Raw genomic sequence first — 6,000 nt, 5'->3', positions numbered from 1 at the left:
GCTTTGGCAAAATTTCCTGATATATCAGGGGAAGTCCAAAGAAAATTATTCATCTGGACATTTCCTGCATATTCTCTTTATCTTGTGAAAATCATTTGTTTGATAGAAATCTTTTCTCCCTTTTCTATTATCACTGATGTTGCTATAAAATTATTTAAGCCTGAATTATCAGTTCAGTCTGTTGTCATCAATTTGCTGACACCTATGTCATCAAATATAAAAATGTGTATGTAACAAAGCAGTAAAATTGGCAAGTAGGGTCAAAACTGATAACATTATCAAACCATGGAGAAAATCCTATTATTTTAAGTTTGCCTATCTCTAAAGATAGACATGAAATAAATTATAATAAGCAAATAGTAAAAATGTATCACACTAAAGCTGAAAGTTTAGGATAAAAAGAAAATTATAAGACAATTCTCTTTTGCTTGAACTAGACCATTTCTGTACTTGAAGCTAGATTAAGACTATAATTTTAATAGTTTTTAAAAAAATTTATATTGAATTGTCATATTCAATACATCTTTAACTGAAACTTCCCTAATAATAGTGATTAATGAAATCTCAATTTTTGGGGGGCCCTTTTATATAATGTAAACTCAGTGATTCTTTTATTAAAGAAAGCTAGGAGGCATAAAGAAGATAAACTGTAGTCACTTTCTGGTAGCAACCATTATAAATTCTATCATATAGATTTGTTAAAAAACCTAAAGAAATTTAAAAATTGATAAATTTTCATGTGTATGTCATATTCTGTAGTATTTATTCTTTTGGGAACTTAATGAGTTAGATACCAAAAAAACCCATTATCTGTTTGTGTGGTGGAGGTTAAGGTTTTTTTCTCAAGACATCTGGAGCTCTTAGGAGCTAAGTTTACGGAAGGTCCTATATTCATACATTAGGTTGAAAAAAAATTATCCATCATGTTAAAGTTACCTTAAATTGTATATTACTTAACTTGTTTGATTCACTTGGTAAATATCTAAAACCGCTCATATGAAGTCTTACAAAATAAACAAAGTTCTTAAGTAAACTTAAGTTTAGCAAATCTTGTTTATTTTACACACACATATACAATTCAACTTCTTTGATTTTTTTTTCCCAATTGAATAACATTCTCCAACTTTATAAAATCAGAATTTTCTACTCCCTACCCCTGCCATGGAATTAGTAATAAAAGACAGAGGTACTACCTTTACAAATTAATCTTTTTAAAGAAAGCAGAAAAAGCATATCTAAATTATACTTTTAACTCCAAATATTTGGTTTAACTTTTGGAATCTTTTTATGTGAAATTTTTCAGAGAAGTCACAAATTAGTATGCAATAACATTAAAAAAGGAATTAAATTAGTGAATGTGGTGAGAAAAAAAAATGAAATCATGTTTGCCTTTGGAAAATACTCCTATAGCATGCTGACTTAAATTTTCTTTATTTTTTAAAGAATTTATTTTTTAATGGAAATGTATTGATTGTACATATTTATGGGATACAGAGTTATATTTCAATGCATGTAAACAATGTGGAATGATCAAGTCAGGATACCTAACAAAGTCACCATCATAAAAATTTACTGTTTCTTTGTGATGAGAACATTTAAGTTCCTCTCTTCTAGCCATTTGGGGACACACAATAAATTATTATAAATTATAGATACCTAGCACTACTGTATACCATTAGAACTTATTTTTCCTATCTGGCTGTAATTTTGTGTCCATTAACCAGATTTTCTTTAAATCTCCTACAATTTTTGAGAGGAAATATTTAAAAATTTTGAGTAGTTAATTCATTATTCAAAATAATGCTAACTAAAAAACAACAATAAGGATAATGCTTTTTAAAAAATACTTTAAACATTTCCCTAATTGAGTTTTTCAAGACTAATGACAGGATAATTCAGTTTTTACATTTACAAAATAGTCCAGCTATCTTTAATTTTTTAAAATTTTTTATTTTTTTAGGAAATTACTTCTGAATTTACATGGTCATTCTCAAAGTAGGTAGGAAAAAATGAAAGGTGGTCTAGGTATATCTGAAAATATTGCCAGGTTGCTGAGTGTGTAGGAAGCAATATGGAGTTCTTTGGCAAGTTCCCATGTCCATGGGAAGTAAAGAACAAGGCAGATGAAGTAACCAGTCATGCTCCCTTTTTTAATAATAGAAAAGGGACCCTGACAACAAGGCACTTTGATTTCAACCAGGAAAGGCTTTGAGAAATACTGATCTGAATTATGAATGTCTTGATCAATGCTTTTTTACTTTTGGACACTAATTCTATAGTTTTCCTCATTTTAGGTTGAAATTTGCTTAACTAGTTTTAACATCTTGATTCTATGAAATGATTATTCTTTCAACAATCCAGTTGTTTTATTGTGTTCCACACTAAAGTTAGTTGGAATTATAGTGAAATGCTCAATAACACTACTGTTGGAGATAAGGATGAAAACAGAGGGTAACATAACTTATGAGGAGTTGTTGGTTTTTTTTGTATATATAGTCATATTTCAGGAATAATTCAAATACAGGACTCATATACACATCTGTTTAATAACAAATAGAAAGTATATGAATTAACTCAATTTTTGAAAAAGCCATTTCTATAAAACATCAGCAACCCTTTTATGCAATGTAGTGGGATATTTCCTGGCCTAGGCATTACAGAGATATGTGTAAAATCATCTGGTAATTAAATAAAAGGTTCAGTTAGCTACCATTTGTCTGCAAAGGGTACATATGCAAAAAACTGCATATTGTCTATGCAACTTTAAATAACACGTCTCAATTATTTCTTTTTAATAATTTGCTATTTAAATTGACTGAATTTCTTAGTCTGTTTTGAGTCGGTTTAGACTTTAAAAAAATATTAATCACATTCTTCTTCATATGAAATCAAAGTTAAGAAAATTCCACAAATTTACTAGCTACATTAATGATATTATAGGAGTAATCTAATTCAAAAAAGTAGATGTTTGGATCTTGTGATAGCTATCTTCCTACTGATGAGCACAAAAAGTTTAGACTAACCACTCTGGATCCTGGAGAACAATTAAGATATAGTCATGATCTCCTTTGTGTCCATTCTCAATCCGCTTTTTTTACAACCCAGTCTACAAATCTACTTGTCTATTTTTATTTATTCCCTGGATGAGGTTATATACTGTTTTTATTATGGAATAAATTATATTTTAATATCTTATGTACTCCCATGAACACATATTTCTAGATCTGTGCTTAAATATTAAACTGAAATGCAAATATACATGCATCAATTTGCTTTGGTGAATCAAAGACAGGGGGTACTTCTGCGTTGTATGGAATGACCACATACAAATATGCAAAATTCCAAGCACCTGTTGAGAGGTCCTTGGAGTAAGAGAATGGCTCCACAAAGCTGAAATGTGCAAAATATGGTGCTGAAAACTTAGTTACAAAGATGGGAGTACTCTACCCCAAAGAGAGGCAAAATTAAGGATATTCTATATCTATAGTGCTCCCATCAATTTTTGTTTATACATGAATTGATGTACTACCCCTACTTGTTTTCCTCTCCCTGGAGTATCTGATGACAATATTACCTGATTACTTACTGAAGTAGCAATACCAAAGAAATAACATCAAGCCATTAATAAGACAATGGAATTGGCACTTCAGTAGAATATGGAAGAGAAAGAAAAACTGAATTAGATCTGATACTCCATGTCACTGTAATGAATTGGGTGGTAATGTAACTTTTTACACTATCAATTTTATGTTAGATATTCTATGAGCTAAAAACACTCAAAAATATGTTATCTAATGCTTTACAAGGATTTAAGACAGTGCCTTTTATATTAGTTGTAAAAAATTGGTAAGAGAGGGAAGTTCTAAAATGAAGATAGTAGTTCTATTAAGGAGTTCTATTAAGGTATTAAGGAATTGTTAACGTTTGGTTAATGACTAGATTCTGACTATATTTTTCTCAATCTAGTATAAATTAAAGAAACACAAATAAACCTTTTATTCTCAAATAGTACTAAAATGGTGTTGAAAATGTCAGGACCCATTCAGATATATGAATTGAGTCATCAAAAATATATATTAAAGTTGCTAATTTAAAGATATATCCACAATTTCAAAGTCAACAAAGCATGGTAGGTATCCTAAGATCCTCCATGAATGGGTATTAATGTCAACAAAAATATCCCAAATCTGAAGAAAGCAATAATTTGTAAAGAACTCCAATAAACATTTATTAACATAAAAAGTTCATGGTCTTACAAGTGTACTTGAAATGGGTGTTTAGTCCATTCTCTTTGCCTTCACTAGTTGAATGAATGTCATATTCCTAGGACTTGTGGAAATCTGTGTAACTATAAACATTTTCTATGCCAATTAGATTATTTTCAAAATTAAAATAATTTAATTCTACCATAGTAGTAAATATCAAATGGACAGTTGAATAGGTACGTGATTATTATTGTTATTTACAAACTAACAATCTTCATGAATATCACTGTAGATTCAGTGAAACATTGATTAACTTGAATTTTCAAGAAAGCATAATCTGGTTCTTTGAATTTTCTTAATTCAGAATATAAAAGGTTTTTAAAAACCTTCCAAAGATGGTTTTCAGATACTCTGCAGCCTTAAAATTAACACTATATGCAATTCAACTGTAAAGTTGTTAGACTGATTTTGTTTAGGTTGTATTTTACTAGGTAGAAGTTACATAATCACTCTGACACAATGAATATATTATAACTTTAACTTGTTTTTTGTTACTGCAGTTAGAATTACTTTATGAGCATAGACAAAAAGTAGAGTCATTATTTTATAGTCTTGTCCCTTTTCTGTTATCAAATTTTACCTAAGATACTTAAAAAATTAAAGGGAAAAATTTGTATTAGTAATATAAATATTTTTAAACATGGTGCTGCTCAAAAAAAAATTCACATCAAAACAAAATCAAAAATGTAACTACATGGTTGGAATAAGTGTCTATGCTCTTAAGCCAATGATTTCTATTACAGCACTGATTTTAATGTGTAACTTCTCACTGTAATTTAACCAATATCAGCCTTTATAGTAATACTTCACAAAAAATTGTTGGTATACTGATATACCAAGCACAGTGTATTTGAACAAAAACAGTCTGGGCATCAGGAAACCTTAGTTCTAGCCTCAGCAATGCCCTTACCTATGTAAGGGATAATGCACAAACCACTTGACTTGTTTTTGTCACGTGTAAAATGAGAGGTTTGGACTAAAAAGACTTTGATGTACCTTGTATCCTCATGTTTTAAGCACCTAATTATTAAATTATTCAGAAGTAAAACTTTTAAATAAATTTCTTTATTGTGATTTATCTCTCTTCCAAAAGAGCATCACATTTTAAAACTCTGAGAATATTAGTTATTAATATTTTACTGCATACTTCTACTGTGAATTATAGTAAAAGCTACCATGACCCTTAAACCAATTTTTACATGAACTTGAAACTGTTTTTTAAGAATTAATGATTCCCCTATCTTGCCACAACCTCATTACTGTTGCCTTGTTTTTTGTTCATTTCTGTTTGTTTGCTTTTTAATTTTGGCAAAGGATTTGAAGAGATTTCAACAAGGTCTTTTCTTTTTCCTTATGTTGCTGGTTTTCATGAAGGACTGTCCATCTCTAAAATGTCTAAAAATATACATGAAGTTAATCTGAGGGCTTCTTCCTCACCCTATTCCATGATTAGACATTCCGACCTGTACACCCTTCATCCTTTGTCATATTTGATCCTATACAGCTCCTTGCAGGTGTTAAAGCCAAAAATTACAGGAAGATGGTAACATCCCTGAACTATGGAAAGCCTGTGGTAGGCAAAGATTGATTGCAAATTTTATTCTAAAGAGTTAACTAGATAAAGTGAAAATGATTCACCCCTATGTAAATGGATGAATGCCATTCTGTAGTATAAACTCTTAGCTAGCAAACTATATTACCTGCCCATGGGTATGGTAAAATATGTATAGAAATA

At 29.8% G+C, this 6,000-nt stretch overlaps 1 protein-coding gene across 5 annotated transcripts in view; it reads right to left on the bottom strand.

Moving 5' to 3' along the window:
- The window catches only part of IKZF2 (IKAROS family zinc finger 2 (Helios)), a 152,585-nt gene that overhangs the window by 50,231 nt on the left and 96,354 nt on the right, over nt 1-6,000 (bottom strand). The window lies entirely within an intron of this gene.

The sequence above is a fragment of the Galeopterus variegatus genome, unplaced genomic scaffold (assembly GCF_000696425.1).
Source record: "Galeopterus variegatus unplaced genomic scaffold, G_variegatus-3.0.2 Scaffold1216, whole genome shotgun sequence".
NCBI lineage: Eukaryota > Metazoa > Chordata > Mammalia > Dermoptera > Cynocephalidae > Galeopterus > Galeopterus variegatus.
This window is presented reverse-complemented; position numbering and strand designations above follow the sequence as displayed.